The 27,726-nt window shown below is 39.7% G+C and overlaps 1 protein-coding gene and 1 pseudogene across 4 annotated transcripts in view; both read right to left on the bottom strand.

Annotated features, from left to right (window-relative positions):
* PLAGL1 (PLAG1 like zinc finger 1) overlaps window positions 1–27,726 on the bottom strand; it is a 107,134-nt gene that overhangs the window by 52,567 nt on the left and 26,841 nt on the right. For 3 of the 4 annotated variants that reach the window (XM_028121368.2, XM_028121367.2, XM_028121373.2), the window contains exon 1: window positions 17,458–17,772. The exons of the other annotated variant lie outside the window; for it this stretch is intronic. The gene's annotated coding sequence lies outside the window, so the exon portion shown is untranslated. Of the gene's footprint in view, window positions 1–17,457; window positions 17,773–27,726 lie in introns of those variants that run through there. 4 annotated transcript variants of the gene reach the window in all.
* LOC114222761 (serine/threonine-protein phosphatase PGAM5, mitochondrial pseudogene) lies at window positions 6,256–7,403 on the bottom strand (annotated as a pseudogene).

Genomic DNA, 27,726 nt, shown 5'->3' with positions numbered 1-27,726 from the left:
ATGAAGGTTCCACCCTCATGATCTACTTACCTCCCAAAGGCCCTACCTTCAAATATCATCACATTGGGCGGTTAAGATTTCAACATATGTATTTACGGGGACATATTCAGTCAATTGCAACGACCTTATACGGAGATGAAGACAATACAGTCATCTCTGAAAAACCTCTGTCTCTACAAAATTTCACACCTAAGGGAAAAAATAGGGATAGACTACTAAAAACCTATGCAATTCTGTAATCAGAGAGCTAGACAAATAAAAATGGTATCTTGCAGATAATTTGGACAGCCCAGGCAGGCATCTGTGTGACTGGAGAATGCCTCGGGGATATTAGACATGCACAAAAGCAGAGTGGAAAAGCTACTGCAGTAAGAAACGGAGATGGAGGGTTCAGAGACGGGAGTCTCACAGCCAAGGAGAGTGACTTCACTCTTAACTCCATCAATTCCAACTCAGTTGAATTCTAAAGCCTGCCCACAACTCTGGAACACTTCCCCACTCCTATTATTTCCTGCTTTCTCCCTGATCTTCCAGTTGGTGTCCTCACTCCCAACACTTGTACATATACCTATGTCTCTGTGAACATCCCCACGTTATACTCCACTGAGGGGGGGAAAAAATTAAAATAGCTATTGGATACAGCATTTCATCTCTTCAATGCTAACCCTAGGAAACTCCTTTCCTAGCACCAACCAATCCCACCTCTCCATTCAAAGTCTCCTCTACATTAGCATGTTTTCCCTTTCTACTAGAAATACTTTTTCCCTACATGCAACCATGATCTGTTATTTCCCAATCTTTAACAAACAAAACCTTCATTAACCCTGCACTGCCCTCCAGCTCCCACTATATTCCCAGACTACCTTTCTCAAACTTCTGAAAAAGATTGAAAATGTAGATAATCCCCATTTCCTCACCTATTCACTTTCCAACCCATTCCCCTGGCTCTTATCTCCACCACTCTATCAAAAGATCCTTATCAAGGTCATCAAAGCAATTCTTATTATCCTCATTTTAAAAATCAGGGCACTGAAGCTCAAGAGAGATTACTAGGTTGAGATAGTAAAGACATACCTTCCCTTAGAGATAAGCAAGAGTCCAGGCTGCCCCAAAGCTTTCTTTTCAGGATATTAGACTAAGAACTTCATCTTCCAGGGACCCCGCCTCTTTCTTCCCTTAGGTCATCTTCCCTGCATTAAACCTCAGACTTACTCCCCAAAATAACTCATTGTTTTTCATTTTTCATTGAGAAAGAATTTTGCTTGAGCTATGAATATTTTCTGTAGACCACTTAGTGTATATTATTTTATTTAATTCAATATAGATGGTTTTATTCCCTTTGTACAAATAAGAAAACTTTGAAACAGAAAACTTTCCCAATATCAGACATTTGAAGTATCAGAGCCAGCATTTGACCTGATCACCTGGATTCTACAACCCAGGATGCCTTGCCTTGATGGTTAGGTCTCACAGCTTCTCAGTTGTTCCTTTTACATGGTAACAAGGTAAGAACATCACTCAGAAGTGTTAACACAATCCCAATACTTCTATAAGATCAGAAAATGTAGAGCTGATGCAAATTTGCTATGAGCAAACCTAAGAAACTGATTTATATATCATAACGGGACTTTGTAATGATAATTATAGTTGTTAAGACATGACACTGAACTTTGGTGACTAGAGCATTTTCCCTCCCCAGCTCTACCTAGGAAGCTAAATTAGTAAGCATGAGGGATGATACAGATTTGTGTGCTCACCCATACCATATTTTTTTAAGCACACAGACATTACACTTGCTCAGTATTGCTCTTAAACCTGGATATGAGGGGTTCATAGCAAATCCTTCCCTCTAGAGTAAGAAAGTCAAGGGTCTAAGGGGACTACCCACCCATGCCCAGACTCCCCTCCTAGACCATGTCGCAGATTCCTGGAACCATAGGGTTCCTTCTCTAAAGAACTTTAAGCCTGCTAGTAGGGACTGTGCAGCCCTCTTTCCCAGACCTAGGTTTATGAAGACAGATTTGCCACTGTATATGCAGCTCTAGGTCCAAGAGGTAGCCAAGGGGTAGCTATTTGCAAGGGTGTGGACACAACTTAAATGTGTGCCCTCTGTGGTGCAGAATTAGGCCTGGAACATGAAGAGAAGGGAAGATGGGCCAGCCTTCCTACGCTGCCATATTCTAGAGATGCAGAAACCTCAAGACTCCAAAAATTCCTCCAAATATAGCTTTCCAGGTCATATAAGATAAATTTGTCCAAGAATGATAAATTAACTGTAAAATATTTACTCTATTAGCTTAACTTATAACTTTTAGCTATTCAGATATATGATACAATTCCTTCTGTTCATATTTCTGCTTTAACTTCTCTACCTCCTTACAGCTAGGCAGCCATGTGACTAACTATAGACTAGTTCAAGGCTGCTAATAAATAATGACTGGTACAAGACCATTTAACATTTTCTTTCCCTTCCATGGCAATCAAGGTCAAGTATTACAGAAAGTATTCAAGATGGAGTGCATCCATAGGCCTGAGACTGAGTGTGTGGGGCAGTTTCCCAGAAATCCACAATGGATGATTAGTGTGAGAAAAAATAAACTGTTCTTTCACTAAAGCCACTGGGGTTTGGGGATGGCTTGTCAGCACAGCATAACTTTAGCCCATCCTGACTACACAGAAATTGGTACCAGAAGTAGGATACTTCTCTAGCAAAAACTAAAAATATATTTAGTGGTCAGGAAGCAGTGAGGAAACAGAGCTAAGGGCTAGGATAGGTATTTTATATTGTGACAAAAAATTTGATAAATCATTTGTTTCTGGTACCTTAGAAGGCAGATCACCTACCTAATAAACTTGCAGCTCTAGAAGAGGTAAGAAAACAAAACATTTGAAGTGTACATTGGATATTTTTGGTTGTATTTGGGAAGGTATTCAAGAAAGGGATGATTGAAGAACTATCCAGTTTTCAATAAGAAGTGAAGAGGAACACAGAGATTCCAGACATTTCCGATTTGCAATGTTACCTGAACTAAACTTCTCAACTCCCATACTAATAGAGACATTAAATGAGGGTCATAGACCCAGGAAAACCCTTTTATTAAAAAATTAAATTGCAGGCGCCTGGATGGCTCAGTTGGTTAAGCGACTGCCTTCAGCTCAGGTCATGATCCTGGAGTCCCGGGATCGAGTCCCGCATCGGGCTCCCTGCTCAGCAGGGGGTCTGCCTCTCCCTCTGACCCTCTTCCCTCTCGTGCTCTCTCTCATTCTCTCTCTCTCAAATAAATAAAATCTTTAAAAAAAAATTAAATTGCTTCAGGGCAAGGATAGATAACATAGCTATTAAATCTTTTTTTTTTTTTTTGGATAAGATGAGTTAAAAGATCAGATTAAGGGTACAGTTTTCCAATAGAAGCCAATCAGTCCCCAAATAACTTTCTTTTGGTCTAGAAATAACTATACAGGTAAGAAAGCAAATCAATGCAGCAGACCGGAGAACCAAGTCTCAAAACAAAGGAAAAAAAATAAAAAGAAATGTGCTCACCAGCACAGAGAATTAATCAGAAACAAACAGAAATTAAATCCTCCAAGGGTGCCTGGGTGGCTCAGGTCATGGTCCCAGGGTCCTGGGATCGAGCCCCACATCGGGCTCCTTGCTCAGCGGGAAGCCTGCTTCTCCCTCTCCCTCTCCCCGTGCTTGTGTTCCCTCTCTTGCTGTCTCTGTAAAATAAATAAAATCTTAAAAAAAAAAAAAATCAAACCTTCTAGATTTTGGAGGAATTGTACTGCCAAAGAGAACCAGTCTATCAGCTGAAGTCTAAAAATGACCCTTTGGCTCCTCCTATATGGAAGCAGTGGGAAGAAAGGGCTGCTTAGTTCCAAGTGGAGCAAATTTTCTACTCTCCATTTCATAAGGAACTAAGGAAAATAAAAGGAAGAACTCCCCAGAGGGATTGATTTCAGAACCAGAGCCTCTGAAAACAATAAACAAGAAGGTAGAATCAAGCCCCAATCAAAAAACATTTTGTTCCACCAACGTGTCCCAATATCTGTCGTGAGGGATTTCAGAACTGCTATGGACCAGTGACTCCAGTGTGTCTCCTACATTCCCCTTTTCTGGAAAGGATAGTTTTACTACATTTAACTGCCTCGTTTTACCATTATATGTTACGTATATATAAGTGAGGTGTGTGCACACACACATGCAGAGAGGGAAGGCCATCAAGAAGGCAGCCATCTGCAAGCCAGGAAGAGAGGCCTCCTCAGAAACTGAATTTGCTGGCACTTGGACTTGGACTTCTAGTTTTCAGAATTGTGAGAAAATAAATTTCTGTTGTTTAAGCTACCCAATCTGTGGTAGTTCTGTTACGGCAGTCTAGACAGAATAATACAGATTTGGTACACTGAATTGGAATGCTACATAACAATGTGGAAGTGGCTTTGGAACAAAGTAGAAGCTGGAAGGGTTTTGAGGTGCATTCTAGAAAAAGCCAAGACAGCCTTGAAGAAATACGTTAAAGGGGACTGTGGTGAGAACTCAGATGTAAATGAAGAACATTTACAAGAAGTTTAGAAACAGACCCACAAGGATGGAAACCAGATTTTCACCACTGCAACTCAAAGACAGAAAGGAAATTCTTTTCAAAAAAAAAATGATTCTAGAGCAACTGGATTCCTACAGTGGAAAAAAAAAAAAGTAACCTAGATTCTTACTTCACGTCATACAAGAAAGTATTGTGATAAATCCTAGAATGGAACACAGACCTGTGAAATGAAAATGAAGCTCTTCATGATTGTGGAATGGGCAAAGATTTCTTAAACAGGACACAAAACATGGTATTCAAAAAATTGATGAATTGGATTTAGGAAACTGTGTTTATCAAAAGACAACATTAAAAGTGAAAACAAGGGCACCTGGGTGGCTCAGTTGGTTGTGCGACTGCCTTCGGCTCGGGTTGTGATCCCAGAGTCCTGGGATTGAGTCCCGAGTCGGGCTTCCTGCTCAGCTGGGAGTCCGCTTCTCCCTCTGACCCTACCCCCTCTTGTGCTCTCTCTCTCACTCTCTCTCAAATAAAAATCTTTTGGAAAAAAGTGAAATCAAAAAAGTCACAGGCTGAGAAGCTATTTGCAATACACACATCCAACAAAGGACTCTAATTTAAAATATAAAGAATTCCTACAAATCAATAAGATGACAAACAACCCAAAAAAATATGCAAAAGACTTGAATAAGTACTGCATAACACATATGAAAGGGTGCTCAACATTAACAATGAAGGAATGGAAAAGAAAACTATGAGCTACCAGCTCACATCCAGCAGACGGCTTAAAATGAAAAAGAATAATAAGATCAAGTGCTGGTGAAAATGTCAACTACATCTCGCACTGCTGCTGGGAGGGTACTCTTACTCATTCCCTGGGCAGAATTTACTAAGACCAATACATGGCTACCCCGGGACTTTAAAATTCTAGTCTGATATACAAGTAAAATACTGCAAATGTCACTAAAAGATCTGTGTATGACAATTCATAGGAGCTTTGGGTTTTGTGGTTTCTTTTTATTTAAGTAAAATTTTATTTTGGAAAAAGTTATTTCCAAAGTTATTTCCAAGAGACATGGATCAAAGTTATGTCCAAGAGAAATGGATCAAATATCCCAATTAGTTGCACTGATTGAAGAAAATGTTCACAACCACTTCATAGAAATTGTAGTTTCTCTTAACAGAATATTTAGAATGGACATGTCATGTCCAAATAGTTCAACCTGTAAGCAGGAAGGATTAACAGAGAGACAAAGATGGAGCTGTGGAGTATTTTATTGAAACAGGATGGCCCGTGGCACTCTCATGGCCCAGTCACCTCCCTCACCTGCCAAGGTGCTGCTGGGAGCTGGGAAAGGCCAATGACCTGGGTGAGCTCAGATCCAACAGCCTCAGAGGTACAGGACTCTGGACTGAGACCCTGGTTATCAAAGCAAGAACCCAGTTGAGGAGAATCTTAAATATTTAAGTGATAAAAAAGGGTTTTAAGAAATGAAAAGTATATACGACAAGAAGTAGGTTCTGAATAGAAGCGCTGGCGGCCCCTGCTCCTTGGAGCTGCTCCTGACTGATGGGCTTTGCTGACGAGCCTTGAGGGGCTCACATGGCCAACTGTGGTCACAACCTAAGGCCCTCATGTGGACTGGCCGTGGTCCCTGCAGATGGCATCAGTGAGGCCTCCTCCTCGTACATAAGGCAGAAAACCACAAGAGAGAAATCAGGCTGACCTGCTCAGAACAATTCCCTTTTCCATCCTGGGCAGGAAGTACAGACTGAAAGGCCACATTTTAGATACTTCGGATATTCGTCCTTTTTCACTCTCCTCCCGGAGAAATGCAATGTAACCACAGCACAGCCTGTGGAGGGAAGACAGGGAAGGAGCTGTGTCTTTAGCAACACCCACAGGAGCCGGGCTGGGGGCTGAGGAGAGCGGGTCCTTCAGGCAGCCCTGGGGCTGGAAGATCTTGTCCAGAGACATGAACCCCATGTCCCCGAGGGTCCTTAGCACCACTCAGCCATCAGGCCAGACCAGCAGGGGTGTGATGCGGCCATTGTTGAGAGAGAGGCAGAGCCAGCCTTCTGGACGGAACTGCCGCACCCTGCACATGATGTAGCAGATGACGCTGGCATGGCAGATGAATATCTCCCAACTGCCCTCCTGCCGCTTGACATCTGCCCAGTGGATATAGTTCCAGACGGCGGCCTCGATCCAGGCTCCCTCATAAACACAGCCTCTGGCTTCTAGTGGGGCACGGGTGGGTCAGGCTCGATGAGGGTGCCTTCCCTTAGCAGGTCTGTGCTGACCTTGCAGATGCCTGGCAGGTGTTTGCTGCTGATATCAGTGGTTTCTATTGCACAGCTCATGGAGGAATGGACAATTAACTAATCAGGTTCAGATTAGTTAAGACTAACTGTGCCACTGGACTATTTTATTAAACTTCCACCCCAAGCTTGCAAGTCAGAGCCCAGTTAGTTCAGCCTGTTCATGACCCAAGAGCTTCAGAGTAGGTCATTCTCCAGGGAGGCATCGGAGTGGTTCTGGGAGTGTCTGATGAGAAAGATGCATCGCCTGGCCCTGGCTTAGTAGGGGTCCAGCCTGCAGGCCAGTTCCTCTCTCCAGAGTCCAGGTTCCTCTTCTGTAGGTTGACCAGGGACCGTGGGTCTTGCCTGTCCCAGTTGGGGTCACAGATGCCTAGCCCGTGGCACATGGCCCCCATCCACGCTGCCGCCCTGAGCGGGTGCAGCTCTGTGTCCCCACCCACACAGGGCTTCCCCAACGCCACTGCCAAGAAGAGCATGGGGGCCGGGGGCCGAGCCCCTCACCAGGGCACAGGCCACCAGCTGCCACGCCTGTTGGAATGCCATGCCCACCTGACCTGCGCCAGCCATTCGCCCATAGCAGCTTTATTTGTAATAGCCCAAATTAGAAAGAACCCAAACATCTGTTAACAGAGGGGATAAACTGTGGTATGCTGATATAATGGATTACTACAGAAAAAAGAAAAAATATATACACATGCATTAATATGGATGAATTTCAAAAAACTATGCTGAAGGAAAGAAGTCAGACAAAGGAATACATATTATTTGGCTACCCTTAAAGTCCAACAATAGACAAAACTAATCTGTGGGGACTCTAGGGGAGATACTAGCTGGGAGGTGCATGAAAATTTTCTGTTTCTGGATGGATGTAATTGTCTTTCTTGATCTAGTGGCCATACAGGTGTACATATATAAAAATTCATCAAGCTATATATTTAAGATTGGCACATTTTATATGTTTTTTCCTCATGTATTTTATACCTCAGTAGAAAAAGTACTTCATAAAAGATACGCAGACTATTTTTACCTTATCAGTTGTTTAGTAAAGGTTATTAGGTAAAAGCAAAATTATCTATTTAAAAACAAAACAAAGACCAAGCAAACTCTGCTTATGTCTGTTTCACTGACCCCAAGGTAAGTCAAAATTAGACTATTCAAACCTTATCCATTAGTATGGCAAATCTGAAAAAAAGTAGGAGTACATCAGTTAGTCCACAGCAGTTAAGCTTGTTACTCAAGTTAAGACTCCACATAGCATACTGGCAATGTATGTGAAGCAATTTTAGTGGTGTGTTTTACCATAAATACACCTATTTAATAATTTTAACTATTTATTTTTAGTGCCAAGACAGTATGGCATAAAAGAAATAGCAAGAGCTTTTGAATCAGACGAACCAGTTTTGCCACTTACTAACTATACAGTATTGGGCAAGTTTCTTAATCTCTTTGATACTGAGTTTCTTCACAATTTAAAGCAGAGACAATAATACTTACTTTGCAAAACTGTAGCACAATTATAGTAGGTATTTAAGAGCGGTAGCTATTTAGCAATAGCTCTTTGTATGCAAAGTATCATGGTAGGTACTGGAACCCTATCTCTAAGAACCTGACCAACTGGAAATGACATTTAGATATAAAGATTGGTGATGAAAGGTAAGAATTTAACAAGGGCTATAGATTACAAATTATAGGGTTCCTATCCAGCTAGGAGGATTATGGAGTATCCTCTGAACAGAGCCTGGAAAAGTTTTGGAAAATCCACTTAAGGCAGAGGAAACGGCATGAATTAAAGTTTAGCCCCCAAAACAGTGCAGTGACTTCAGGTTCAGATTAGTTAAGACTAACTATGCCACTGGACTAATTCTAAGCAGTAAGACTACAAGGCTAGTAGAACAAGCTGGCACTAGATAGAAAAGGACCAGTCAGGACCAAGAAGTCAAGGACCTGTTTTCTCAAGTCCTGGGATATCACCAAGGGGTTCTTCTCAGGAACTGACTCCAGTGATCACTCTACACAAAAGGAGGGAAGGAAAATCTCAATACAGGGAAATACAGGATAATAAGGGCCTAACCCAACGTGCTGAGAGGAATGGAAAAAGAAAAAACCAGGAAAAATATTAGAGTTCAATTTTATCAACTTTTAAAAAAAATGAACAGACACGGAGTCTCCCTGATTATTCAAGCGGGCCTGCCTTCAACTTTTTAAAATGACCGACCGGCTCACATAAGCTCCTCAAGAGCAAAGAGGTATCCAAAAGCAGCAAAACATATTGCCAGGCACCTCAAAAGCACTCGGTATACACTGCTGGCAACTGAATCCTTTTAAATATTCCAAATACTGAAACCTCTACGATAATACAATGTTCATGGTGGAACATGCAGAAAAGCTAAATTCATTTTTTCCTTCCTATTGACTTTTTTTTTTTTTTACAATACATGCCAAGTTTTGGATTTGCTCATATTCAATATTTTAAAAGATTCATTTGCAAGAGCTCTCTCTACCAAAAGACTCAGATACAAATCACTCTAGAAAGTTGAGAATATTGCCACTTCAGTTGCTAAGCTCTGTGTAATTTTTTTTTTTTTTTTTTAGGAATCTGTCAGTATGTTTTTTGCTATAGCAAAAAAACCCAAAAACAAAAAAACACCATTGTATGTCTCATGATATTACATGAAAAAAAATCAGGAAGTTAAATTCATATCATATGAATATATGTAAGGTTCACTCAAGAGTACATAATTTATATAACTATTAAAATAATTAAAATGAGAATAACCTACTACATTAAGAAATAAAGAAAAAAATGAATGCTTCCCAGGGGCTAAGCACAATGCTTACCCCTTTCTATGTATTAGCTCATTTAATCCTCTCAACAACCTTCCATGGTAGACACTTGTTATCTGCCTTTTATAGATGAGAAAATCCAAAGATAGAGAATTGTCCAAGTTTACATTGTAGGGTCAAGGAAGAGGCAGAATTAGGAATTGAACCCAGGCAGTCTGGCTCCAGAGTCAGAATTCCAGTTAGTAAATGTAGAACGAATGAAGGAAATGGAAAATCACCATTAGAATACCACAATAATAACTGTTGCAGGCAAGATCAGTTGTATGTTAAAATTAGTGGGCTAAACTTTGAGAAACAGGACATTTGTACAACCTCAAAACATCTCCCTCAGAATATTTATTAATTACCCATGGTAGTTTTAACATAAATCCACAAATAATTTGATACCTTTTCCCTTTCCTCCCTTTGAGTGTGGACTTCTAGCAAAATAGAGTACAAGGAAAAAGTAGTACTGTGTTACAATGGAGAAACTGGGCAGACACCATCTAAACTACATGATTACGGTTAACATGTTGGTGGGGATATCCTGTGCCCCCAGATATGATGCAATGGAAAGAGCACAACATTCCCATGGTATTCATCTCCCGAAGTCCATAACCTCAGTCTAATTGTGAGAATACATCGGACAAACCCAAAATGAGGGACACTGTACAAAAAAGTGGCCATGTCTAAAAGACAAACATTTCCACAGATTGGAGTAGACTAGAAAGCCATGACAACTAAACGCAATATGGACTATGGATTAGATTATGGACTAGAAAAAGGACACTAGTGGAAAAACTGGGGAAATCTGAATGAAGTCTGTCATTTAGTTAATAGTATTGTGCCAAGGTTTCTTACCTTTATTAATGTAGTGTGGTTATGTTAGATGTTAACATTAGAGGAAGCTGGGTGAAGGGTATATAGCAACACTCTATACTATCTTTACAAATCTTTGGTAATTCTAAAATCATTTTATAATTAAAATTTTTTAAAAATTCAATATCCATTTGTGAAAACAAATGTCAATAAGCCAGGAATAGAAGAAAGTCTCCTCAATCTGGTAAAAGGCATCTATAAAAAAAATACAATAAACATCATTCTTAATAGTGAAATACTGAGGTATCCTCTTTTAAGATCGGGAGAAAGCAAAGATGTCTATTTTAATGCTTCTGTTAAATACTGTTCTGGTGTTCCCAACCAGTGCAATAAGGCAGGAAAAAGAAAAAAGGAATAGAGATAAGAAAGGCAAAGTTAAACTTTTTCAGATGATATTGTGCATTTTGAAAATCTCCAAACTACCAGAACTAAAAAATGAACTTAGTGGAATCACAGAATACAAGCTCAATATACAAAAGTCAATTGTACTTCTATATACTAGCAAGATCGTTGGAAACAAAACTGGAAAAAAGGTACCATTTACAATAGCATCAAAAACTCAAATGCCTAGAAATACATTTAATAATGCAGAAGTCCCCTATACTAAAAAAGGAAACAATGGTGAGAGTATTGAAGAACTTATACGATGAAGAGATATACCATGTTCATAAATTGGAAGACTCTCTTAAGATCTCCATTCTCCTAATAGTGTTCTGTAAAGGCAATGCAATCCCAGTAAAAAGTCTGGTAGACTTTTTAAATAGATGTTGACAAGCTGATTCCAAAATTTACATGGAAATGGATAGCACTTAAATAGCCAAAACAATCCTTAAAAATAGAAAAATTGAAGGGTTAACACTACCATATGTCAAGACTTACTATAAACTACAATGAACAATGATATTGATAGAAGAATTGATAAGTAGTCTAAGTGGAACAGAATGGAGTCCAGAAACAGATCCAACTGTATGATCATTCATTTTCAACAAAGGGACCACTGCAATTCAATGGAAAAAGAAAGGGCCTTTCAATAAATGTGTGGAGCAGCTCAATGTCCATATGGAAAATCTTGACACCACCCATCTCATACCACACACAAAAATCAACTAGAGATAAATCAAACACCCAAATGTGAGGACTAAACTATAGTTTCTGGAGGAAATCATACGCAAATGTATTTAGGACCTTCAGGGTAGGCAAAAATGAGGGTGGCAAGAAAATCTGTGGGCAGAGTGAAAAAAAGCACTCTCCACCCCCACCCATAACACTGATAAATTAGACTTCACGAGAGTAAGTCTGCTCATCCAAAGGCAACATTAGGAGAATAAATATGCAAACTTTAGATAGGTAGAAAATTATCTGCAAACATGTACCTGATAAAGATTTCCTATCCAGAATATACAAGGAACTAAAATCATTAACAGAAGATAACCTGCTAAAAAAGTAGGCAAAAGATTTGAACAGCACTTCACAAAAGAAATCTGAATGGTCAAAAAAGATATAAAAAGACATTCGACATTATTAATATTCACAGGAACGCAATCAACTTACCCTAAGACCATCAGTTTAGCTCCTTGGTATATATCCGTAAAACAGGAGTATATGTTTGCCAATGGCAATTTCAAGAACATTAGCAGAAACTGTATTAATAATGACCAAAACCAGAAAACAACTAAAATCAACAAGAGAATGGACAAATGAATTGTGGTCCACCCACATAATACAATACTATAGAAGAGGGTCACCAAACTTTTTCTTTGGCCCTATAAAGGGCCAAATAGTAAACAGCTTAGGCTTTGTAGGTTATACAGTCTCTGTTTTAACTACTCAACCCTACTGGACATGTTTATGTCCAATAAGGTTTTATATTATATACTAAAAGACGTTGTGGGCTAGCATTGGCCCACAGGTCATAGTTTGCCACCCCTTGCTATAAAGCAAACAAAAAACTACTTACACTTGCAACTTGGATGAATATCCTGTGAACAAAAGGAAACCAATGTGCACACGCGTGCACACGCTATATGATTCCATTTATATGAAGTTCAAGAACATTTGAAAATAATTCATAGTGAGAGAAGTCAGGACAGTAGTTGACTGGGGGAGAGGAGTGACTCCACTGAGTAGAAGAGACAGGAGGGAATTTTTAAAGGGACAAAAATGTATTCTATCTTTTATCTGGGTGGTGATCACACAGACATACATCCATGTAAATTTCATTAAGCCATATACTTTATTTCTGTGCTTTTATTGTACATAAGTTATAGCTCATTTTGGAGGAAACAAAACTGGACAAAAACCAGAATCCAGACCTGAAGAAATTATCTAGAATTCAACATGAACAAAACATATATAAAAGCTAGAGCAAGAGAAATGGGTAGACTGAGCAAGTCTAACAGAAGTCTCTTCAGAGTTTTTGAAGGAAAGAATAGAAAAAAAAATGGAGGGACAGCTACACAGAAAGAAAAAAGATGAAACTTTTGAGAATTGGTGAAACACCAACCTTGGAGACAGGGAATAATAAGTCCAGGATAAATGAAATGTCCACACCTTGACACACTGTCATAAAACTGAGAACCCAAGAGAAAAGATCTTAAAAGCAGGCAAAGAAAAAAAAAAAAAGACAGATTAACAACAAATGAGTTATTTGAACTAACTGTAACACGGGAAGCAGAAGTCAATGAAATGAGACCTCCAAAGGACTGAGAAAGAAACCGCCAGGCTGGAATTGTGTGCCAAACAAAACTATCATACAAATGAGTAAAATAAAGACATTTTCAGATAAAGTTTGCCATCAACATTCCTTAATAAACAAGCTTCTAAAATATACTTGACAAAGGAAAAAAGATCTGAGATGCAAGAAGAAATGACAAACAAAAGATCCATAAAAAGAATAAACTGATGTTCAATTTACAGGAGAAAAAAACAATCAAGGTGTAATTAAAACTCTAGATGACAAAAACATGCAATTAACTGGTGTCAAAGCAACCTAGGTTTCTTGAATTATTTGCAAGTAGAATTAATAAACTTTAGATTAAGTTGTACATTAAAATTTTAAAGAAAACTACTAAGAGAAATAAAACAATTTTCATACTAGTTAAGAAGAAAGAAAATGGAATAAAAAATCCAAAAGCTGGCAAAGAGAAAACACACACACACCCCAGAATAAAAACCACCATAAAACAGAATGTTAACTTTAATCTTAAATATATCTTAATTATCTTTTACCTAATTGGACTGAGAACTCCATTAAAAGACAAAGATTGTCAGAGTAGAACAGAAAAAAAACAATCAGGTTTCATCTATGCGAAAGGGATATTCTAAACAAATGCTAAAAGGTGTGACTAGAGTATTCTAAAACAAAATTGAGTTTAAGGTACTAGGCATTTGGGTGGGGAGCCATAGAACATCACTGTAGAATGACAAAAAGTTCAATTTACAGAGAAAATAGAGCAATTCCAACCTTGTATGTACTGAACTTTCAACTTTTTTAAAGCAAAGTGACAGAATTACAAGAAGAAATGAGAAAATTCCTTATTTTATTGTGACCTTTTTGTTACACCTTTCAGTAATTGATAGCTCAAAAACTGATAGCTCAAACCAAAAAATTAGTAAGATTAAAAAGATTTGAACACAATTCTTGTGCTTAATTTAAGACGTGTGCACACACACGTGTGTGTGTATTTATGTTTTTATACCTACCTTGCCCCAAAAAGTCCGTGAGTACATATTCTTCTCAATCATTCAAGGCGCAGTTGAAAAACTAACCATGAGGCCACAAAGCAATTCTCAAATTTCAAAGAATCGGTAGCATAGAGCCCTCACTTGCTGACTACAGTGCAAGTTAGAAATCAATAACAAAAGGATAACTCACAAAACCTTCCACATGTGGAACTAGAAAATACTTCTAAAAATCTCATGGGGAGAGAATAAAAATCATAATGAAAAAATTTTTAATTCTTAGAACGGAAAAAAATATATTGCATAGAAAGCAACACTAAATAAAAATCTGTAGTATTTACGGAGACAAATCCAAGACACAGTAAAGAGCCCAGAAATGAGCCCCAGCATATCTGGGAATATGTATAGGACAGAGGTAGGCACTGCAAATCACTGGGACGGGGCTAACTGCCACTCCACATGGGAAAAAGAAAACGAGGTCTTCTTAATCTCCCAACGTAAATTAAAAAATAGCTATCTATACATACACAAGTCAGGCAAATGAAAGAACTACATGTATAAAAAATGGAAACTTTAAAACTTTGAAAAAATTTCAAAACACATTTCCCTCATAGTAGAGAAGAATATCTTGAGTCACGAATGCACAAAGAAAAGATTGTCTGCAGTTTACATAACCAACAAAGGATTTGTACCTTGAATAATGTTTTCCAGCAGAAATTGCTGCAATGATGGAAGTGTGTTGTTATACAATATAGCACAGTATAATATAAAATAATGGAGTATAATATAATAGCCACTAGTCATATGTGGCTATTGAGCACTTGGAATGTGGCCCAGAGTGACCGAGGAATTGAAACTGTTGAAGTAAATAAGACAGCATGTTAACATTTAAAAATCCTTCGTGAAGGTCCATGAAGGTCCGTTATGTTTTTATGTACTTTTTAGTATTTACATTTTTCATAAAAGCACTTTATTCTAGCTTATGTTACTGTATAAAATATAATTTCACTTTCGTAAAAAATGCGTTAACAGTTGCTTTTCAGAAAGCAAACACACCAAATGTCCACGTTATCTGTGAATGATTTTTTTCTATTTTAAAAAATTAAGATATAAAAACATATAAAGGATTTAATGAACACAGATGTATCCACCCCGGAATTTATGAAATAAAACATTACGGATATTGTGTAAATTCCCTAGGTACCTTTCCTGATCACAACTTTTCTCTTTTTAAAGAAAAGCTGGCAAATATGAATAATAGACTAGAGTCCTGGCTTCAGGCTTCTTCATTTCACAACACCCATATTTTACTAGGTTTTTGGGGAAACTTAATATACAGACATTACATGTATCATTTAACAAAGAGTTATAGAGCAAACACTCATGTAACCATTGCCCAGGTCAGGAGATAAAGCATGTCCAGCATCCCAAAAGTCCTCAGTATGTCTCTTCTCAATCGCAACCCCCTCCCTTCACCCCCTAGAAGATCAACAGCTTGACTTTTAGGGTATCAATTTATTCACAATTTCTCTTTATTACTTTTAATGCCTATATATACATCTCTAAACAACATCTTTATTTCACCAGGTTCTGAATTTCTCATAGAATACTGAATGATATCATCTTCAACAACTTGGGTTTTTTTTGTTTGTTTTTTTTGGGTTTGGTTTTTTTTTTTTTTTTTTTTTGGCTTAACCTTATTGAGACACATTTACGTTGAAACACAAAACTACTTCATTCACCACTGTTCTGGGTAGTTTCCATTTTATGAATATAATTTACCTTTCCCCTTCAGATAGACATGAAGGTTGCTCCCAGCTTTGGAGTACTACAAATAACACTGCAGTAAACCTTCTTGTACACGTCTGCTTGTGTATATGTATGAAAATTTATCTAGGGCAGTGGCTTTCAAACTTTTTTGACCATGACTCATACTAAGGAATGACATTTTACATCATGACACACATCTGTGTGTATAAAACCGAGAGGGAAAAAAAAAGTTTCATGAAGCAAATACCCGATGATCTGAGACATATTCTGTTATTTTCTATTCTCTGCTAATTCGTGTTTTACAAATTCCGATCATTATCCACTTAGCTGATTTCATGACTAAAGTGGGCTTCAAACCTTGAAAAACATCGCTCTAGAGGATAAATACCTAGGAGCAGAACTGCTAGGACGTGGGACACGGTCAACTTTTCTAGGTCCTTAACTTTTTAAATAAATGTTATTATCTGAGTGCATATACATTTACCACTCTATAATTTTAGAGCTAAAACTGTGAAACATCAGATCGTTTTATCTTTTCCTTCGGTCATAAAACAGTACTAATCACTTACCATGTGCTATGTATCCAGTGGACTCCGAGCGAGACTGATGGGTTAATACACAGGGGGGTGGGGAGGACATAAGGGACCCGGACCTCAGTGAGGCCCCAGAAAGCTCACAGGAGGGGCCTCTCCGATCCTGCCTGGGGAGGGAGGGGTTAGGGAAGGATTCCTGGAAGAAGGAGGACCTAAGCTGAGTGCTTCTATTTTTAATTTTATTGGTTTCCTAAAACATAAAAGTAACACATTTGTTGGGGGGGGGGGGAGTCAAAATTACAGCGGTATATTTATGAAGAAGTAAAAATCCCCACCACCGATCTTAAAAGTTTGATGCTGAGACTAAACCACCAAAGTTGCATTATCAGTTATTCTAATCTAGGAAATTTTTAGGAGCCCACATTTTTAAATAGTTTTAAGGGTACATCTGACACAGTCCATCATATTAAGGCATAAAACGAATCATATTTTCCATAATGAATGTAAATGCAAACATTCATGTTTAGTCACATTATTACTTTTAAGAGACTTTTTTTTTTTGGCCTTTTGGCAAGGTTAGAGTGCCAGTTTTCAAAAATCCAGTCTATTTACTGCATACCAAATATACACAAATGCTTCAAAAAGTGGCATTAAAAACGACCAGTTGAAAGAATGTTTTGTTCAAGTCAGCTTGGCTTGGCCGGTGACAATTTGTCGGAGTTTCACACTTCGTCCCGAGGAGCCCCGGACCCCGTCACGTACGCGGCGCGTCGGCACCGGCACACCCTCCCCAGCGCGGCACGGAGCCCAGGACGGTCCTCGCTCCGCGGCAATGCCGCCGCCCCGCCACCCCCAGGCCCGCAGCGGGCCCCACCGCCACCGAGCCGGGCCACGAGCACCCAACCACCTACCCTGCGGGGTCAAGAGCCCCCCGGAACTCAGGCGAGGCAGCTCGGGCGCGCCGCCTCCGCGGCCATGACGGCGACCCGGGGAAGCACCCCGCGCGCCAAGGCCCGCGGTCCGCCGGGCTGGGAGGAGAGCCGCCCCGTCCGTCCGTCCGTCCGTCCGCCAGGAGAGTGAGGCCAGAATACGCCCCAGACGTGTCTAAATCAAGGCTCGGGGCGGTACCGACGGGCTGAATGACAAATGGCAGATGCCGTGGGCTTTGCCGCCCTCGGCAGCCGCGAGGATGGCTGCGCCGAGGAGGCCGCGCACAGGCGGAGCCCGGGAGCCGGAACGGCGCGTCCGCGAGGAGGGCGCTGGGGCCCCTGGCGGGGGCGTCACGTGGCAGGAGGAGGCCCCGCTGGGGAGCCAGGGGGTCGGCGGCCTGGGCGGAGGAAGAGGACAGGCGCCCAGACGCCTGGCCGATTGAGTCATCCGTGTGGGCTAAGCCAAGGTCGTCCAGGTGCAGAGCTGGCGCAGGTAGACCCGAACCAGCCCGAAGCCCCGTGCGGTATCGAAGACTGTTCACTTAAGTCACCACCAGGATGAACCGCCCTGAGCCAAATCATAAATGAGAAACACGACAGATGCTAGCAGAGCACTGCAATAAGCCAAATTCGCTTACCTCCTATTCGTGCAGCGTTGAAATAATGGCAGCCTAACTGTGATCACTAATTGTGAACCAGGCACAGTTCTAAGCACTTCACAGGTAAATTTACCCTGGGAGAAATACTCCCGTCTTTCAGATGAAAATACTAAGGCACAGAAAGATGAGACGGAAATAATTTTATAGTTAAGGAGTCATGCTATGTATGCTTAAGTAATTTAAAAATTTTCAATGTTATTTGAATTTAAGAAAAAGAAACTGAAGCAAATCTCCAGCGGTTGCTTTCTTCCCCACATGATATACATGCCTAAAAGAGGCCTATAAACGTTAAGTAAAGTGAAAGGCATGAAGAATTCATTACATATTTCAGAGAGTCTCCTAGCTCCGAAATACGAGGTTAATAGCATCTTACAATTCCACCCACCTTCACTGCAATCTTCCAATTTCCACTGCTTACATTACTTCTGGCTTACTAGCACTTAGAACATTTACAAGTGCTCTCCCACCTTATTCTCCCAGATGTTCAGTCTTGATTCTGTATTTAAATGAATTCAGTATTCATAACTTATTCATTCCTAAATTCTTTATTTTTATTTAATGGCCTGTTCTCTTTTTCAAGTAGTTTTCTTAAGGAGGGCTCAGCGGGCACCTTCATGTTTTATCTGCTTTTTAGCTCTACACATAAATAAAAACTGAACAGGGTAAATATTTTGGATTCACACCTTTCTTCAAAACCTAACAGAACAAACAAAAAGGCAATTGCTTTCATTGATTTTTGACATCAAATTTTGTGGAGAGATCGGAATCCTTGGGTGTCTTTTCCCTGGGAGGGGATTTGATTTTTCTACTTGGATGCCTGAAGAATTTTTTTTTTTTTTAATCATTAAAACTCTTTAGAGCCTCATCTGGGCTATGTCTCTGTCAATTATTCGATGTCAGTCTCCCCCCCCCCCCCCCCAGCATATAGTATGATCTTTCAGTTTATGGATTCCATTCTCCTTTTCTTGGCGTAGAATCCCATTCATATTATACATCCGAGTAAGTTTATCTTTCATCGACTGGGTTTTTTTTACTTCAGAGTCACCAGTCTTCTTATACTTGATTTCTGTCCTTCCATATCCACCTTCTTGAGATTTGTACTCACTCGGATTCTCTCAAAATATTCTGTCCATTTTTCTAGTTTACTGGATTTTAAAATCATGTTGTTTTGAACCTCAATTTTCTTAGCTATGCAATTTCCTTTTTCATCACATTCTCGTCTTATATTGTCCTTGAGCTGTTTTGAGTAATCCGTATTTTTTTTTTCCTTTTTCCTGTAGCATGAAACACATACAAGGAATACAAATTTCTGTTCACTGGTTGTTTACTTCCAGCCTTGGTTTTTTTTGTCTGTCTTCTACATGCTGTTTTCCTTGCTTCCCATTCCCATGTTATATAGCATGTTTGCATAACAGCTATGTCATATCTTTTATCTTGTTTATCCTTAAAAGTTAATACCAGACCTTATATTTGCACTAATATCCTGCGAGTGAATTCCTGGTACACTTTCCTCTTCACCTGAGAAGTGTCCGTCTTCCCTATCCTGAGCTTCAGTTTCAGAGCTGAGTGTTGTTGCTATCTACTTTTTCTGTGACCTGAGGGTTTTAGGATGAGGGGAGGGATGATGGGGGATTGTGGAACTCAGCTTGCAACAGAGGGTAGAGCTTGCTGGGGGAAGTCAGCCATCACTTCTGAAATTCCTTTAAATCCTCAGCAGCCCTCCTTCAAACCAGCCAAGGAGTATCCCATACCTGTGAACTTCGGTTCGTTTGCCCGGTTTAACACAATACCCCAAAAGGTGGCAAACTTTCCTGCTTCTGGCAAACTCCAACAGTGGCACATAAAGATTCCGTGATGTTTTACAGGGATGCCGCTGATTTCTTTCCCAATTGGAGGACATTTGTGAAAATTCTCAAAATTTGGTCTGATCATCTTTTTCCTCAGTATGTCTTGCAGGGGGGTAGAAGGTTGTAGATACACAATAAAGTAACAGAATCTCTGGCGTCTTTGCTTTGCCATCCCTTCTCACAGTTTACATTATAAGGTTTTACAGCACTTCTTTTTTTTGGTTATAGCAGGTGAGCTGTTTGACTTTCTTTGTGTGGTTTAGGGTTTTTAGATTTTTTTAGTGTTTCTTTGTGCCATATTTATCCACAAGTCAGTTGATCAGAGTGTCTCTCTCATTGGTAATGAATTATATGAAAGTTCTTTTTTTATCTTTAAGTCATTCCCACAAAATTCTTAGAAGAACTATATGTTGACTTGGTAACGGTAATACCCTCCCTTTCCCTAAGCCTTCCCTCAATGACACGTGCCTTTGCATTATGATGTGCCCCAACAAAAGTTCTAGGGCAGAGATAGCAAACTCAAATCTCTATGAAGTTTAAAACAATGAGGAATGGGATTGTAGTAGAGTGAAAAGAACATTCTTTGTGTAAGGGGCAGATGCTGTACAGCTCAGGCCAATCACTACTATGTTAGAATTCAGGGCACTGTTGTCAAATCTGTATAATTCAAGACAAGCACAATATTTAGTGTTTTAATATAAAATTTCCCAATTTTGGAAACAGTACAAAGGCTAAATGAAATATCTCTCGGGGCGCCTGAGTGGCTCAGTCAGTTAAGCATCTGCCTTCGGCTCAGGTCATGATCCTAGAGTTCGAGGATTGAGCCCGGCGTCGGGCTTCCTGCTCGGCAAGGGAGCCTGCTTCTCCCTCTCCCTCTGCCTGCCACTCCCCCTGCTTGTGTTCTCTCTCCGTCAAATAAATAAATAACATCTTAAGAAAAAAAAAAAAAGAAAAAAAGTATTTCTCAAGGCCAAACTGGACCCAAGGGTTATGAGTGTGGTCCCGGTTATAGAGAACCACCCAGCTAAATTCCATGATCTCTGTTTTATCCTTCTAAGCATTTTGAGATACAGGTTTATTCTAGACTCTTCAGTGACTTCTTAGAATGTCTTTAGCAAATATAAAGCAAGAAGATTCATGCTGACATATTTACAATTTGATACCACATGTCAGGACCCAGCACTTTCAGGAACAGATGTTACTAGGGGTAACAGTTATGATGGGGCTAAAATCAATACCATGTGAGCAGAGTGTTTATATAGATTATGACAACATTAACAAAACAGCAAGAAAGAAAATATTTTCAACTGATGCAGAAAAGGCATTTGACAAAATCCAACACCCATTCTTGCAAGAAAAAAAACCAGGAAAGAAACGAAACTTCTTCAGCCTGATAATGGACATATTTGTTTCCTATAGCTGCTGCAATAAATTACCACAAGTTTGTGGCTAAAACAAGAAATGTATTCTCTCACAGTCCTGGAGGCCAGAAGTCCAAAATCAAGGTGTCAGCGGGGCTTCACTCCCTCTAGTGGCTCTAGAGGAGAATCCTTCCTTGCCTCTTCCAGGGTTTGGAGACTTGGCATTCTCTGGTTTCCTTGGCTTCCTTGGCTTCTGGCCACATCACTCCAACCTCTGCCTCTGTTGTCACACTGCCCTCCTCTCTAAGTATGGTATGTTTCCTCTTCTGTGTGTCTATCTCACTGGATACTTGCCATTGGATTTAGGACGCACCTGAATTACTGGAGATGATCTCATCACAAGATTCTTAATTACATCTTCACACACACACCCTTTTTTTTCCAAATGAAGTAACATTCTCAGTTTGGCGGATTAGGACATGGGCCTGTCCTTTGGGGGGGCACCTTTCAACTGTCTATAATGGGCAAAATCCCAGTCAGCTTTGCTGTGGAAATTGACAAACTGAATCTAAACTACATATGGAAATGCAAAGAATCTAGAATAGCAAAAAGGAAAAAGAGGAACAAAGTTGGAAGAATTTGATTTCAAGGCCTATAAAGCTACAATAATCAAATCAGAATGGTACTTGCATGAACAGTATATGGAGTCCAGAAAAACACCCACACATATAATCCATTGATTTTTGGACAAAGGTACAACATAATTTCAGTGGAAAAAGATAAGTGATGTGAGAACTGTTACCTGTATGGAGAAAAAAAAAACAACCTTACATTTACACTTCACATCATATACAAAAGTCAAATTACAGCACAGATCTAAATAAAAAACAAGAACTATAACACTTTTAGAACTTCCCTGTCCAATAAAGTAGCCACCAGCCATGCTATTGAGCACTTAAAATGTGACTAGTCCAAACTGAAATGTGGTATAAACATAAACTACAGTCTAGCTTTTAAAGACAGGATAAAAAGAGAACGTAAAATATCTCAGTATTTTTATATTGATCAGCTGTTGAAGTAATATTTTGGACATACTGGTTTAAATAGAACATATGATTGAAATTAACTTCAACTGCCCCACTCTTAGGTATCTATCATGGAGAGATAATAACTTATCTACACAAAGACTTATACACAAAGATTCATATTAGCCCCAATCTGGAAACAAACAAATTGTAAGAAAATAAGCAAACTGCTGATCATCTCCTGGGTGAATCTAAAAAACATGATACTGAGTAAAAGAAGCCATCATAAAAGAAGACCTGCTATATGAATCCATTTATAGGAAATTTTAGGGGGGAAGAAACTAATACAGAGTAACAAAAAGCAGATCAGTGGTTTCCTGGGGCGGATGGAGATGGGGCATGAGGGAACTCTACAGGGTAATAGAAATGTTCTGTGTCTTGATCAGTGAGATAATTGCATGGATATATTTGTCATACTTCACTGAATACTACACTTCTAATAAGTACATTTTGTTATATGTAAATTAAATCTCAATGAAGTTCATTAAAATTTTTCTATTCTTACTTGCATGGAAAGGGGAGAAAGAACTTATGAGACTGTTTTTATCTTTATCCACTGTAGTTTGTATTTACCTTCTGCTTTTTTGCTAACTCTTTTGTCAGCATTCCCTGTACATCATCAGTTCATTTTCCCACCTGTGAGGGTTTAAGTGGCAGAGATGAAACTCCAATCCACGTCTTCCCTCAGACTCCTAATCCAGTGTTCTTTCACGATACAAGCAGCCAAAGGAAGCAATCACAGTATACAGTTTACATTCTGCTTAACAGACTTAAACCATACAATTTGAAAAAAAATCTTCCAGTGAATTCAACTCAACAAATATTCAATAAGTGTTTAGATTTTATTTTCTCTAACCAAAGTAAAAGTAACACCTTAAAACCTAAATAAACAGTTCTTTTGAGGCCCATGGCTTCTGGCCAAACTACATCTCTCACTGTCCTTTTGCTGGCCTTCCCTCAATCTCTAAGGCCCCCCCCCTTTTTTTTTTGAGAGAGAGAGAGAGAGAAAGAGAATAGGTGCACAGGTGGGGGTTGGGGAGGGGAAGAAAGAGTGGGAGAGAGAGAACCATTAAGCAGGCTCCACATTCAGAGCAGAGCCCCATCGCGGGTTCAACACCACAACCCTGAGATCATAGAGACTGAGCTGAAATCAAGAGTTGGATACTCAACCAACCAAGCCATTCAGGCGCCCCAAAGTCCCTCCTTTTTTAGAGACTGTAATCCTTGGCTCACAGAGTGCAACAGAGTCACTATTTGCAATGACTTCTCTATCCAGGTATCACTTCCTCAAACAGGCCTCCCATGAGAACATTATTTTTCCCAAAGTAAAATGACTGATGTCCACTTCTATCTTCAACTAACTGATATTTGGTGAACATAGTAAACTCACAAGGCAGTGTTTGAGTAATGTAGTTCTTCTACTGACATTTTTTATATTACACGATAAAGTTTTCCTGTAACACATTTTGGAAAGTGCAACAGAATAATCATGTTGCTTTGCCATATATCAAGGATCAAAAGAACAAGAGACAAGAAGACATGGCCGCTTGTGGCTTCCAAAGAAGTGAGTGAGGATGGCCCATTGATTTAAGCAGCTATGTGTTTCCTATTTTTATAATAAAATGTGTGGATGTAATTCAAATTATATGAAGTGTAGAGAAGACTTTCCAAGTAGGAAAATTCAGTGTCTAGTCTCTAGCTTGAAATAAAATAGCACAATTAAAGATGGGGGAACCATTCACCTTTTATTAATAAGCAACCAGAACCAGTCAGAAGTGATTTAAAATAAAATCAATGGCATTGGTTTTCATATCTGTTTCACGTGGCATGAAAAGAACCAAGTTGACAGTGACCAAATGTTGACCTTTGGAGTGAAAAAAATAAAAGTAGTGTACAAATGCCAAATATTGATATCTATTTTTTCCTACTATAATTAAAATTTTATCACAAAATTCAACAGCAGTAGGCAAGAAGATACAAGAAAGAGGGAAGGTGGTGGAGGTTTTTCTTAATTTAGGAGTACCAGCCACTCATTTTAAAGTTAAAGGATATGACAGTCTGACTATATCTGTTTATCTTCTCCCTCCCAGAGCTCTGCCAAAATGAGGACAGCAAAGAGAGACAGGAGCCACAGTTGAAAGAGTTCAATAGATTTTAAAAGACAAAAGCAAATCCTGGAGTGGTAACTGACTTAAGAGTGGACAAGTACCCCCTGAAGGGCTGGACGCTCAGGGGCACCAGAGAGCAAGAAGTGGAGTGTGGGGCTGTCCGTGAAGTGTTGGTTGAAAGCCTTTATTTTGCATACAGAGCAATTAGGTGACCAGGTCCCTTCATGTACCGTGGGTAGTCTGGCAACCCCACTTCCCCCACCCCAGAGGAAACCAGAGTTGCTATCTGGATAAACTGAACTGAGAAAGATGTAGAGATCCATAAGGTAAGAGGATTAAAATAGAAGAAATACTAATTATCTGAAGACTGAACTAGGGCACCATACATTATTTGGCTTTAAATCTGCCATACGCTTTTAATTTACATTTTTGTGTGTTTTAAAAATCATTTAAAGAATTAAAACAACAATGAACTTTGCAGTAAGTACATAACTGCCTCATCATATTCTTTACTATTCATCTTAAATTTTCCCTTTCCTTTTTGGAGTTAGCAGTCTAATAGCCTGCACTCTTTGGTCCACGGACTTTACCAACAGTTACTCGTGATTATCAGAAGATATAGTTTACTTCCCCTCCCCAAATGTCCCTAGTGACTCTTAAGTCTCTGCTCTAACACAAATTCCTATACCTTTATCCTAGAGAAGGAGTCAGCAAACTACGGCCTACGGGCCTCATGTAGTCTTTATGTCTCTTTTTGTACAGCCTGCAGGCCAAACGTAGTCTTTAGGTCTCCTTTTGTAGAGCCTGTGGGCTAAAGGTTTTACATTTTTTAGATGTTTGGGAGGAAAAAAAATCAGAACAAGAGTATTTGGTGACATGCGAATATTACATGAAATTAAATTTCAGTGACCATAAAGTTTTATTGGAACATGGTCTCCCTCATTCATCTACATATCGTCAATGGCTGCTTTCATGCTCCAACAGCACCCATCTGTATGGCCCACAAAGCTGAAAATATTTGCTTGCCAGCCCTTTTACAGAAAAAGGGCTGACATATGCCCTAGAGGTCCAGGCACAATCCTGACCTCAGCTCAAACCCCCAATCTCTTGTTTTCTTTTCATCCTTTGCCCTTCAATCCTCAATTATCCTGCAAGGTAATCTCCTCTCAGATTACCCTGAGCTTCCCGGTCTCTTCTCACTCTCTATTCCTACAGCTGTCTGTCCTACTGCCCTTTCCCTTGTGCCCTCTGATCCTCTCCCCAGTAGCAAGACCACGCTTCTCCCTCCTCCTCTTCAAAGCTCTCTCCAGCTCTCCACCTTTACTCAAAGGCCTGGCTCTCCTCAAAGATACCCCACACCAAGGGCCTTTTGGTTGAGGACGTACAATTGCCAATGGCCACTCCACACTAGAGACATTAAAAAGACAGCATGATGCTTACCCCCATCCCCACTGCTACATCATTGCTCTTTTACTCACATTTAAAACATCTTTAGGGCCCAGGACGTCTGGCTCCTCCACTCTCTTCCCACCCCTGTCACCGTCATCCATGGACTGACTCACTCTAAATCTTGAACAATGGAGAGCTTTGGCCCTTGGCTCGTATAATTTCTCCTCCAGTTGCCCCATCTTCCTGGGCCAATTCAACATCTACGTGAAGGATTTATGCAATACTTTGGTCTTAGAATTCCCTTGCTTCCTCCTAATGAAAAAAACCTTCTCTCCACTCAAGCTATCATCTGAATCCATGGCAACCTTCTAGCCCTTCAACAACCTGGAACAGCTCCACCCTAAGAAACTTCAAACTTCAGCATCCCCACCTCTGACCATGACTTCCAATCCTTTCAGGTCTCTAACTCTGTGCTCCCGGCATATTCACTTTGGAGCAACACACACACACGTGTGCATGCCTTCTCTGGGTTCAGTTTCTTCCCTAGACTGTACAACTCATTCTCTCTCCATGGTCTTCTTCAATGGATGCTAAAACTACTGGGTGAAACTTGGAGAGAAATAGGATAATCACAGTCCATGTAGTTCCCAAGCATCGATCCCCCCACAAATTTCTCATTAATTAAAAAGGGGGAAAACCGTAACTGGACAGCAAAGAAACCTAGCAAATACCACCTTAACCAAGTGAAGAAGTTTGTATCACCAGTAATGGGATAAACTGACCTATGCTTCGTGATGCAATGCACTGATAAGGACACATCATCACATATGTAGCATTCCCACTGGAAACACAGGACCCAAGTTTACAACAAGGAAACAAACCAAAATTAAGGGACATTCAAAAAATGACTAGATGGTATGTTTGAAAAACATCAATGTTACAAAGGACAAAGCTAAAAAAATTCTTCCAAATGAAAGGCAATAAAAAATTCCACTGAATGTAATGTCCAGTGAATCCTGGAGTGTTTTTTGTTTGTGTGTTTTTTTAAGCTATAAATATATTGAGAGGTGCCTGGCTGGCTCAGTCAGTAGAGCCTGTGACGTTTGATCTCAGGGTTGTGAGTTTGAGCCCCACACTGGGTGTAGAGATTACTTAAAAATCTTTAAAAAAAAAATATTGAGACAATTGGAGAAACCTGAATATGGACTGTACAACCAATAGCATTGTCCTGATGTTAAATTTCTTGAGTCATAATTGTACTGTTGTTATGTAGAAGAATGTCATGGTTTCTAGGAGATAAATGCTGGAATATTTAACATTTAAAGAGTCAAAGTCTAACTTACATTCCAATAACAATGTAAGTATTGCATAAAAATGATAAAGCAAATGTGTAAATATTAATAATTGGTGAATTTACATTAAGGGGAGTTCATTCTTTCAACTTTGCATTTTGAAAAACTTCAAAACCACAAAAAATTTTATAAAAAAACTCCAGCTCATGTCCAACCATCTATGGATGCTCTCAGAGTCAGGCTGTTGAGAACTGCTGGAAAACTCCCACCAATGAAGATACAATTGTCGACTGAGCTGTGCCAAATATTGCTTATTCAGCTTGCCACCCATTCGCTGGATAGCTTTTTGAAACCTTTATCCCTCTCCTCAAAACATCTCAAACACCCTCACCATCTTCCTGCTTCCTGGAAAGCTGAGATTATCAAGAACAAACTCTTACTTCCTCTCTTTTTCACCACCTATGAGCTTGCCTTTATCATCCATCCTGCCCCTTGTTTTGTCCAGAGCTA

Source organism: Eumetopias jubatus, unplaced genomic scaffold, assembly GCF_037043125.1.
Source record: "Eumetopias jubatus isolate StellerSeaLion01/CBP00866 unplaced genomic scaffold, mEumJub1_p1.0 scaffold_6, whole genome shotgun sequence".
NCBI classification, from domain to species: Eukaryota; Metazoa; Chordata; class Mammalia; order Carnivora; family Otariidae; genus Eumetopias; species Eumetopias jubatus.
The sequence above is the reverse complement of the archived record's forward strand: the minus strand, read 5'-3'. Positions and strand labels throughout refer to the sequence as shown.